This window comes from Drosophila rhopaloa, unplaced genomic scaffold, assembly GCF_018152115.1.
Source record: "Drosophila rhopaloa isolate 14029-0021.01 unplaced genomic scaffold, ASM1815211v1 contig_167, whole genome shotgun sequence".
In the NCBI taxonomy this organism is placed as follows: Eukaryota; Metazoa; Arthropoda; class Insecta; order Diptera; family Drosophilidae; genus Drosophila; species Drosophila rhopaloa.
The window spans coordinates 4712693-4724172 of record NW_025335047.1 but is presented as its reverse complement, the minus strand read 5'-3'; the positions used below and the strand labels follow the sequence as shown (position 1 = coordinate 4724172).

The 11480-nt window shown below is 37.4% G+C and overlaps 1 protein-coding gene across 2 annotated transcripts in view; it reads left to right on the top strand.

Annotated features, from left to right (window-relative positions):
- Positions 1-5216: 5216 nt before the first annotated feature.
- The window catches only part of LOC108052986 (mushroom body large-type Kenyon cell-specific protein 1), a 64175-nt gene continuing 57911 nt past the window's right edge, over positions 5217-11480 (top strand). For both annotated transcript variants that reach the window (XM_017135546.2, XM_017135545.2), the window contains exon 1: positions 5217-6446. The gene's annotated coding sequence lies outside the window, so the exon portion shown is untranslated. The remainder of the gene's footprint in view (positions 6447-11480) is intronic.

Here is an 11480-nt window from a genome sequence, read left to right as displayed (position 1 = left end):
AAACTTGCTAATGAAGTGTAATCTGCAAATAATGGTTATTTGATCAGGCACCATATATAGAAAAGCTTTTTATATGCAAATGTATTAAGCAAAGCATGAGATATGTAATTCATAGTGTTAGGTCAAAAACCTAACATGCGGAAATACAATGTAAGATTCTACTGCACATGCTCTATAATTAATACAAAATTACTTTTAACAGAGGAGATGTTTTCATATAATAAATATAGTTCAGATATTGGTCAAATTTGAATATTGTACATGGGAAAAAAAATGAAAAAAACGAAGGCTTTGGTGGAGGTAAATGCACTAGCTGAAGTTAACGGGGTGGACTCTTGGCCTTATCGGGCAAAAAATAACAATTGGCTCTGGGCATTATCTTATCACGGCACTTAATCTTGCCGAGTACTTCACTCTCTTGACACAGCAAAATGAAAGCGAATCATCAACAGAATATGACAATAACAGCAACAACCAGCGGCTGAAACGCACAATGAACCTCGTCAACAAATCGAAAAGAAAAGCAAAAGGAAAAAGAAACATTTAAAATATTTATATGTGTGCACTGTGCCTGACCAAGGCCAAGCAATTTTGTATTGCTCTCGAGTTCCTTGGCCTCAGTAGCAGCAGCAACTGCAGCAGCAACAGAAGCAACAACAGCAACAGCAGCAACATCAGCAACAACAGCAGCAATCTCTGTGAGCTTTTCGATTGTTGTTGTCGCCGATTCTTGGTCATTGGCTCGTTGCTGGGCGGCTGTCAGTTTTTCCCAGTTTACTCTTGTTTATTTGCTGAATTCATTGCGTTTGTGGTTTATTTATTTTGGATTTTTTCGTTTACTCTTACGCGGCAGCGAATGCAACATGAGGTCAGGCGGCAGACACAGATAACCCCTGCGGAAAAGCATATTGAACGCCCAAAGTAATTGCGGCTTTAAAACTATAATTAATAATATATAATGAAGTTATTATGGCACCGTAACAAAGCTCATTTGGTATATCAGCAAAATGTAAAACTGTACCTACTGTTTAATCTGCATGTAAATTAATTCATTTTTGTTTTAATCGCTGCCTTGGCTGGCCTGCCTTTGTGAGGGCTTTAAGAGATTTTAACGACTGGCTAAAATTAAAAATGTGGAAAGAGAGCAAGTACATAAAAGCGTACATTTCAAAATAAATAATCAGCAGGAAAATGATTCAGCGCCGTTGAGATTTGTAAATTATTTTCAGAATTTCCTATCGGGTGATCTTGATCTCTGGGGTGCCCCTTGAAGGCCTCCTCGAAATGGCGTGATCTTGATCCTTGGGGACCTCAATCGCTGCTCTCGATTGGCCACAACCGGATCGAGACCACATTCTTCACCGTTTCCACATGTCGCCTAATGTCTTTGGCACTTATTCTTAATTCCGCTTAAGCATCTGGCAATTATAACTGATTTATCTAGATTTTCATCTAATTGCGAGCTTAATTTTGCCTCATTATTTATGATGGCCGGGCGAGGAGAATGTTTTTAGTCCATCGCCTTGCCCACTCAACTAACTCTAACTCATTCCCAAGCTCATTTCAGCTACTTCCGCTCCAGAGTTGGCTCAGTTCCGCCACTTGCCACTTGCCACTTGCCAAACGCTGCCTGTCCGGACTTGGAACGGATGCAATTGGCTTCCTGCGCGGCACTTGGGCGCTTCTCATTTGGCCCAATCAAAACGCTGGACCTAGCAGTTGACAATTTTAATGCCCTTCAAGAGGGTTAATAGGCTTTAAAAGGGAGTTTGTTAAAGACATGTTGCACAAAATTTAAGAGTGTTTCGAAACAATTTTCCATAAAAGTCAAAAATAAAATTAAATTACTTGTCAATCATCAAAATAAATTGCATTAAAAGCTAACCCTATTTTTTATAAAATCAATAAAAGCTAATAATATTTAATTATTTAGTGCAGGCATAAAATAAAAATATATATGTATATGAATTCCCGGAACAGATAATTATTTTATTGTGACCCAAATTCTCATTAGCAATGCGATTGTTTGGGAAAAAAACAAATTTATAATCAGTTCCTTGGGATTTGTAGATTTCTTATCAATTTATGTATAATTTATACTATGACTTGTGAAAAGTTTCTATTGCAAATTATTATAATAGAGTACATCGAATGTAGAATCCAGAGAAGTGACTTAAATTAATTAGTTTTGAAGGGTATAAGATGACTTTGTTGTAGCTTCCCTTATCTCTTCCCATTTTCTAGCACATAGGAAATGCATCATTTTGTGCAAAAATGCATTTGAAGATTGTTCATTAATCGAGCCGAGAAGTCTGGGCGTCTGGAACCCTTTAACCCTCTGGCAATCGGCCCCTTCCTCCCTTTCTTCCTGTTTTTTAACCCGTCCAAAGAGTATCTTCAAGATGCACAAAAATGCATTCTTTGTGTTCGGTGCTGCATTGGTGTGCGTAATGGGAGGGTGTGTGCGTGTGTGTGTGTAAGTGTCTGTGCGAGTGTGTTTGCACCCCTTTGGCTGTTTGCATTGCGTCAGGCCGTTGCATTTTAATTTTAGAATATATTTTTGGGTCTGGATTGCAACTCAACTCGGCTCAGTTCGGTGCAGCTCGACTTTCAATGCCCGTGCATACTATACGTTTCATTATAGCCTGTATACATACGTGTGTGTTTGTGTGTGTGTGCGTTTTGCCTGCTGCATTTTTCATTATGCAAAAATTGCATACCATTTTTTTGGGGAACTTTTTTTCCGATTTTTGTTTGCTTTTTTCAAAATGCATTCAACACAAATTGCACGTTTTGGTTCGTGCATCTTTTGTGTACAGAATGCAATTGCTTTGGGGTGGATTTTTCAGTGTCTCTCCCCTCTGCCCCCCTCCCCCCTCTGTGACTTTTTCGGGGGTTTTTGTCGCATTTGCTTACGTGGTTTTAATTTTAATTGCTCGGTCGTCATCCATTCTTTTTTTTTTATCCATATTTCGCTGGCTCTCTGGTGCATTTTTTTCTTTCCGCAAGTTCGGGTCGTGTGCATGTTGTCGCCGATTTTATCTTTTGTAAATACAGCAATTATATATGTTCCTTGATGGCGACATTATGTTTTGAAGTTCTGTTTTTTTCGGCTCTCCTTGTTTTTGCATTGGTTTTATTTTTTTCGGCATACTTGAGCCGAGTGGTTCAGTGGTTGAGAGGTGGTCGGCGAGTGGAGTTCGCCAGCGGATGTGGGCATCAATTTCGGGGAAAGGGGTGGGTTGAGGCTTCAAGCTCAAAGGATAATTATGCAAGAGCGTATTTTGGTACTTTTTGCTGATTTACCGGAAGATGCAATTTAAAGTGGTTTGCTTTCAAGTCCTTGAGGGTTCTCTTCGCTCAAGGTGATTATCGCTTACTTTGAGGAAATCATTTCTTATTCATGTAAATACAATTTTTGTATTTCGCTTTAAGGAAGAGCTTTGCAGATTGTGCAGTAAGTAGTATAAAATATTTGGCTCCCTAAAGTAAATACAATTTTGGGTCCCTAAAATAATGAATAATATCCTTTAATTCAAGCCTGCTTTATTTGACATTTAAAGACGCAAAGTAATGACTGTATAATATCGAAAACAAAGTCAGTTATTCAAGGTCTACATATTTAAGTCACATAATTAAGAATTCATGTTCTTAAAATTGTACTTAAAATAAATGGGCCATAATTTATTGATTTTCAATGTTACTCAAACTTAAGTCCCAATTGGCCCACCCCATTTGGTACCCCTCTAACCCCACCCCCATAAATGTCAAATCTATGCAAACAGCCGGCCAAGGTCAGTTGTGAGCGCAATTAACTGCACAAATATTTCGCTTATTAGAAAAGCATTCAAAAAACAATTCTGCCACGGCACATAAAAAACCAAAACAAATTACAAATAAAAAAAAAAAACCGAGAACTAAACAATTACTATTTTTATTATACACGAATTTTGTTTCTTTCATTTACAATCATGCAAACACAAACAGAGAAAAAAAAAGCAGCACAAAAATTACAACGAAATTTTCGCATTAATTGAGGGACCTTGAAACCAGTCACGACTCAAAATTCTGGCAGAGACCAGAGACCAGGGGCCAGACCAGACCAGGCCAGGCCCAGAGTAGCCGCTGCCCCTTCCACTGCCGCCCACGTCTCATTCTCGGTCCGGTCCATAAGTTGTTCAAGTCAACGCCAACGCTGCGCCGAAAAACACAACAACAAAAAATGCACAAAAAAAGGAAAATAATAACAATAAAACTAAAAATATTTTCGTCTACAGTGACATGCAATTGAGTCGCTGCAAGTCGAGTCGAATCGCAGGCTGCAGCAGCAGTTCTCAGTCTGTCATTCCGCCAGTTTCTCAGTTCCTCATTTTCGCTAATAAGCAGTCAGCCAATTTGTAATTCTCTAGTTTTCGGCATTCTCAGACTATTTAGTCAGGCTTTATTAAAGGCGATTATCTTAGAACTGTCTTATCTTAATTGCTTTGAAGTAAAGTCTTAAATTGCAGATTTTTATGTAGTCGAAAAATCAATATTTTATATTTTAAATATTTTTGTCTCTTTTATTTTAAAAATTATTTAATTTGCTATTCGAATATGTTCTTAAAAATTAACCATTAAAAGCTGATTATGTTATATGTATATTGAATTTAAGTTAAAATAAAATATTTTAAAAAGGGAAACAATATTTGATGGCGAATGACAAAAAATAATCTATTTAATAAATAAACCAAATATAAATAGTAATTTCGCCAATGGCATTTTATGAACACTGATACGATTGTTTACTGAAAATGAGCTGTCTACCTTAACGACCTGCCATATTTCCTGGAATTCAGTGCTTATCGCTGAACTATTTTGAAGTACTCAATCTGCCGATCGCTCAATTTGGGGGTCACTACCTCTGTAGCCCCGAGTCCTTCGGTTACTTCCTTGTCCAGGGTCTCAATTCTTGATGGCGAAAACCCTACCGAATTATTATAATTTTCAGTACGCTTTCGCACTCGACATTCGCACCGAAAAAAAGCGAAAACAATAAAAGCTCAAAACCAAAATAAAAACTAAAAAAAAGTGCATGTGCAACGGTAGGCTACGTATTCCGCTCCCCCCTGCCCATCCACCTCCTACCGTTGTGGAAGTGGAAGTGGAATATATAGACGTATAGCCGGCTCGGATCGGCTCGCTTCGTCGCTGGCCGCCAGTTGCATTTCGAGCGGTGAGTGAGCGCCTCCAGTGCCGAACGCTGGCGATTCGGTCGCGGACTTAAAATCGAAACCCACCAAAACTACAAAAAAAAAAAGCAAAACAAAACTACAAAAAATCGCACACACAACGAATCGTTGCAAATTTTTACAAACTCGAGAACAAAATGCTGGCTGGAAAAAAAAATTGTGTGAAATTCTCGGAGAGCGACGACTGTCCATGTGTGTTTGTGTGTGTGTGTGTGCAATTAAAAATTGCACTGTACTTGCTCTTGGCCTTCCCCGCGACTTGAGCGGAAAAACCAGCGCTCTCTGGGCCACCATTTTCCTTTTTTTTTTTGCTGTCACTCTGTCTTTCTGCTTCTAGCCTGCATTCTGGGCTCGCTCTCTGTTAACCAATTTCGCTTTTAGCCTTTTTTTACCGGCTAGCTGTGAATGCCATGAATGAAGCACCCATACCAAGGCAGTAAAAAGAGCCGGCACTCTCTCTCTCTCTTTGAGTGACTTCCCAATGAATGCACTTTCTGGCCGAGTGGAAAAGGGTGGCTCGGTGTGTGAGTGAGTGCATCCGCTCGCCAAAGTAAAAATGCAGCGGACTGCTCAGCTGAGGCAGGCTGGCTTTAGCTTTATTGTCCGTCGGCTCGAGCGGTTCGCTTCGGTCGCCCCGCTGATTTGGATTCGGATTCGGATTCTCGGATTCTCAGTGGCTTCTCGGCGAGATTCTCCACTATTCTCAGGCCCGATTTGGGTTCGGATCGGCGTGTTGTAAAAAGCGTCGTTCGCAGCTGCAGCGCTGTCGACGTCGCTGCCGGCGGCGCTCTTGCGTATTAGTAACGTCCGTCTGACAGTGTTGTTGTTTGTTTGTTGTTGACGCTGGTCGCGGTGTGCGAATTTTTATTTATTTTCTACACACACCACTGTAACATGCTTCCTCTTCCCCACGAAACAACAACAACAAGAAGAAGAACAGCGAAGAGAAAAACATTTTACGTGCGTTTTTCTTATGACAAAAAAAATTTTAGTTGACATGCCAGACCACTAGAAAAAAAAATGCTGAAAATGCAAAAGTGCTGTGACAACCACATATACAAGTAATAGTAAAAAAAAAAGGTTAATACAAAAAACAAAAACGCCAAACAACCATAAACAAAGTCAAAGTTTTTATAGAACTACAAAAAACACAATAAATTTTTAAAATATTTCCATAAATGAGTTTGTAAATATTGGGACAGTTCGGCAAGAAAAGTGAGTACACAAATCAATTATTATTAATTTAAGTTAATAGCAGAAAGGGAAACAAAGTCAGCACTTCAGGGGTTTTTACTTATTTACATATGTATGCAACAAAAAGAGTTAGATTTCTTTAACAAGAGAAACAAATTTTAATTTTATTATGTCAGCTATATTTTAATTTTATAATTAAACAAATTTTGTATAGTCCTATATTAATCTGGAAAAGCCTTAACTATTTATATTTATTAGATTCTCCCTTAATATATTTTTTAATAATAAGAATTTATCAACATATATCAATTCTTTTAATACATTTTTATGATATTACCTTATTAAAGTTTTATTTATTGTTTATTGGATTAAATATTCTAAATAATCCCAAAAGTCTTTTACAGAAAAAATATATATCGCAAACATTGCAATCATCTCTTTAATTTCCCGCTTTTCGAAAGAATTTCCGGATTTCCCCCGAATTCAGTCACAAAAAAGTACTCTTAATAGCGAAAATCTTATCGGGTTATTTTGCTATTAAGTTAATTTTACTTATACGTGTTAAAAGTTAATAGTTAGCAAGATCATGCACTTTCCAATTTTTATGGGATTGGTTGTGCTGAATAAATTGATGACTCCAAATGCATGTGAGTCATCTTAAATGATTGCACCGATTTATTCAACTTTGATCGTGCTCTTTACTCAAAAAAGATTAGAAAAGATCGTTCTAGAAATAATCTGTATTTTATATAAAATACTTCGTTAAAAAATTAAAATAATACACACTTAAAAACCAATTCTTGAAAATCAAACGCACATGTAAGAAAAGCTAAAAACTTTCCATCAGTCTAAGAAATCAACACAATTGCATTCGGAAGCCCAACAAGTGCCTCTCATGGGTGAATCTCCCCTTAGCCCCCGTAATATTTGCTTTCACAAACACTCTGTCACCTACAATGGGCATGAATGGGTTTTCCTTTTCGAGCCACAAAAAACTGAATTCGAGGAAATCTTAACAAGCAATTAATGCGCAAATATAAATGTCAACTCGATATGTATTGAATTTGAATGGAAAAAAATATAAAACAATTAAATGAAAAAAAAAGAGAAAGACAACTAAAGTGGAAGTGAATTAAATGCGAGAGAATAATAAAAATTTCTAATTAATGCGCTTCTAATTTCAAGTTGACAGACGGAAAACACTCCTGCGACTGATGTTTTTATTATTATTGTGTTTATATAGATATTTCGCCAAGTGATTCGCTTTGTGCACAATTGCATTTGATTTCGAATAATTCATTTGCGGCGATTTATGACACAGTCAGCGGCATAGACGCAAAAAAATAAGACAATGAATCAGATGGGGATAAAAGTGGGGGCAGACTGACGTTCCGCCCACGCGTGGCAATTTTCTTTTCACTCGCCGTTGTCCTTGAGGCTTTTCCGCATTGCATGACAACGACGACGACAAGTTTTCAGCTTTAATTTGCGGCACAAGCGACGTGCCAAGATGGATTGAAATTTAATTTCATGTTCTCAAATTGATTTGTGCGGATCCCCATTAGTCATCCCGGCTCCCAGATGCTCCAGGATTAGCATTAGACGGGTGTGCAACCGGCGGCAACATGCAACACACAGTCATCTGACTACCAGTCTGCCTCGTGTGTGTGTGTGTGTGTTAGTGTGTGTGCTGCACGTAAGAAACGAGTTATTGGAACAGGTTCATGACCTTGACCATCACACACAAGGCAGCAACAACAGCAGCAGCAACATGAGCAACATGAGCAGCAGCAACATCAGCGGCACAACGGCAATTGCAACACGGCCTCCTCATCTCGCCTTCTCTGGCAGACAAAAGGAAGTGGTTGCATCTGCATTTGCATTCGCCATTGTTCGCCTTGGATTGGATTAGATGTTGCAACAACAGCAACAGCAACAAGTTGCCGCCACTCCGGGAAGTCGGGCAGTAGTCGCCATGCATTTATCGCTCAATGAGTGACTCACACTCCGAAAGCCAAGGGTCTCTAGGTCTACATCTACACCCAGGGGAAATGCGTGATTCATTTTATGAAAACTTAAAAGATTGCAATTCTAGGAACAAGCGAAATATAAAATTACCAACAATTAAAATTATGCACACGTTTTTGCTGAATTAGCAGTCGGGACTAATCTTTTTGAATGGAAAGAAATTAACAAAAAATAAATATATTAAGTTTAATATTTACATGATTCAATTCAAAAAGAGTTTTCTATAATATATATGCTATAAAGCTGGATAAAATAACCCTGCAAACAAATACACTTATGACTTATGACTGAAATGTAAAGTCATGTCCAAATATTTGCTTTATATTGAAAATAATATTAACAATGTTTTAACGAATTAAATAAAAGGCCACGTACTATATTTAAAAGTTATAGAGTTTAAATATTTACGTTCTGGTTAATTAACTTCCTATATTGGTTTCATTTTAAGATAAAGTGCGCTACTACTTATGATTAACTTCAAAATGCATAACTATATAATTCCCTGGGCACTTCAAAATTAGTTTAATATTAGAATCCACTAAAACATTACACAAATTGCATACAACAAAATCCGGCAGAGCTTAGTTGGATTACGTTATAACCCCCAATTCTCGCATGGCGGGGAAAACTGGGAAAATGCTGTGAAAAAATAAACTGTTGCTCTGCTCGGAAGGACGAAGGATGGGAAATGGGATGGCTTCCACAATTGGGAGGCTTTGGATTTTTTGTGCTTATTTTTCGTATTTCGCTTCTTACTCGCAGTTTTTTTCCACCTCCTTCCTACGCCACTATATAGTTCATATAGTTCGGTGGGCGGTGGGCGGGCGGGGCCACTGGAAGTGCACTGGAAAGTATATAGCTAGTGCAACAGGCAGTTGTTGTTTTAGCTGGCCGAGGAGATTGGGCTTTGCTCCACATAGAAGGCGTGTCCCAAACGAGGATTGGGATTGGGAAAATAAAGAACGGAGAGAGCTGGCGAAAAAAAATGTTTTTAATTTAACTTTGGCTGGCTAAATCCCCTCCAAACGAAAATAAAAACGGGCAACAGGTGGGGAAAAGACAATGGAAGTTAGCCAATGATTCCTTCCTCGTTCCACAACGACTCCAAAGTTTAAACAGCGCGGCGACCTTAATAGAGCCAATTGTGGGACGGCCATTGCGTTTGGCATTCCTCGCTTTGTTGTCCAAAAACAAAATCGATATTTTCCATATGCATAAACACAATTGAACAAACAATTTTAGGCGAGTGCAGCAACAGCGCCGGCAATGCCAAACTACCATATTGTCCTTGAGCTTATCACCTTTTGCACAGCAACGAAAAAAATTCCACACAAAAAACTAGTCAGCAGCAACACCAATAGCAAATATCAATTCAACTGTTCTCACAAAAAAAGTTTGCGAAAAATAGAAAATGGGAAAACAAAAACGCGGGACAAATATTTTCGCATTTTTTATTTATACTCGCATACCAGTTTTTTTTTGTCATCTTTATTACTGTCTTTTAATTTTATTATTTGTGGCATCAATTGCTGAAAATAAACACGTTTGCCTCTATTTTTTAGGTATTTCACAGAAAACTGTGCCATTGTGTGATTTTCTATGTTTCAATATGGTTTCAATTGATTGTGTTTCATTTATTTTAGTTTGTTTTCAAATATTTAATCTTAATTAATCTTTTTATTGGGAATGTTGAGTTAAGTAAATGAAATGCATATACGTATACTTTAAATTAAAGTGCAATGCAAATCAAGTCGTTTTTATAAAAGCTTGTCATTAACTTTGGACTTAATGACACTTGGTAAAATTTTAAATGGCTTCAAACCAATTTTTTTAATCTAAGAAATTTTTTATTTCATTCAAGTTGTTCCATTTTATATACAACATTTTGGAACACAATTAACATATGCTGGTAATTAAAAATCGGACTTTTTTGGTTTCTTAACGACTCTTTCTTTAGCTTTACAATTTGAATATATTAATTCTTTAAATTGAATGTTCATTAATATTTTAAACTATTTCATAATTTGTCAGGTATTCAATTAAACTTTAATTTGTAATTTGTTAATATTAGACTATTAAAATCAGTCCTTAAAAATAATAAACTTTTTGATTCGGTAGACGGCTCAAATTTTAAAGAGGAATAAAATTGTCTTGTTTGAAATCCCTTTTTTTTGTATGTTTGTTTATTTGAATTTTTCCGTTGACGACGCAACAATTAAATTCATAGAACTCGCTCAACTCTGCCTCTTGCCCGCTTACAAATAGTTTCAATTGCGGCTGAATTTTGACGATACTCACACAGATACAAAATACCAACATTCGGGCAATGTGACAAGGACGGGGAGACGGGGGCAGACAGAGAGAGCAACACGCACGGCCACTTGTATTGACGTTTGGTTGGCGACAATTGATTTTTGTTACGTTTTCGTTTATTTTCATTCCGCCATCGCTGTTTTTTTTTTGCAGTTTTTCAGCAATTTAGTTCGTTTGCTTTCTGGCTTCGTTATTTAGACAACTGCTGAAAAAAATATTTTCCTATTCCTCCGGTCCGCAATCGCCCTCTATTTCAGCGAGGCCACACACGCGCTGCACTTTGCTGCATTGTTCATAATTCTTTTATTTTTTTTTGTCACATTTTTGTGGTTGATTTTTTTTTGCGAATTGCTTGGAAAACTTTCTGGCCGCTTTGTCGGCTTGCGACTCAATTTCGTCTTATCTAATTTTTGTTTTTTATTTCTGCTTCTTTAGTTTACAACGCCTCTATTGCATTTCCTCTCTTTTTTTTTGTAGTTTTCCAGTTTTTTTTTTTGTTTATTTTTGTGTCGAAATCAGGGCAAATTCATCATCATCAACAACATCGTTGCCTTGTTGTTTTCCTTTTTGTTTGTGTAACAAAGATAAGGTTTTTCGCTGGCGAACGAGCGAATATAGTGCTGCTGCTGCCGCCTTTTATTCCTCATACAATTCGAGACGAGGGGGTTTTCCGCGGGGTCGGACATTTTCGTGTTTGTCGAGTTAATCATTTCG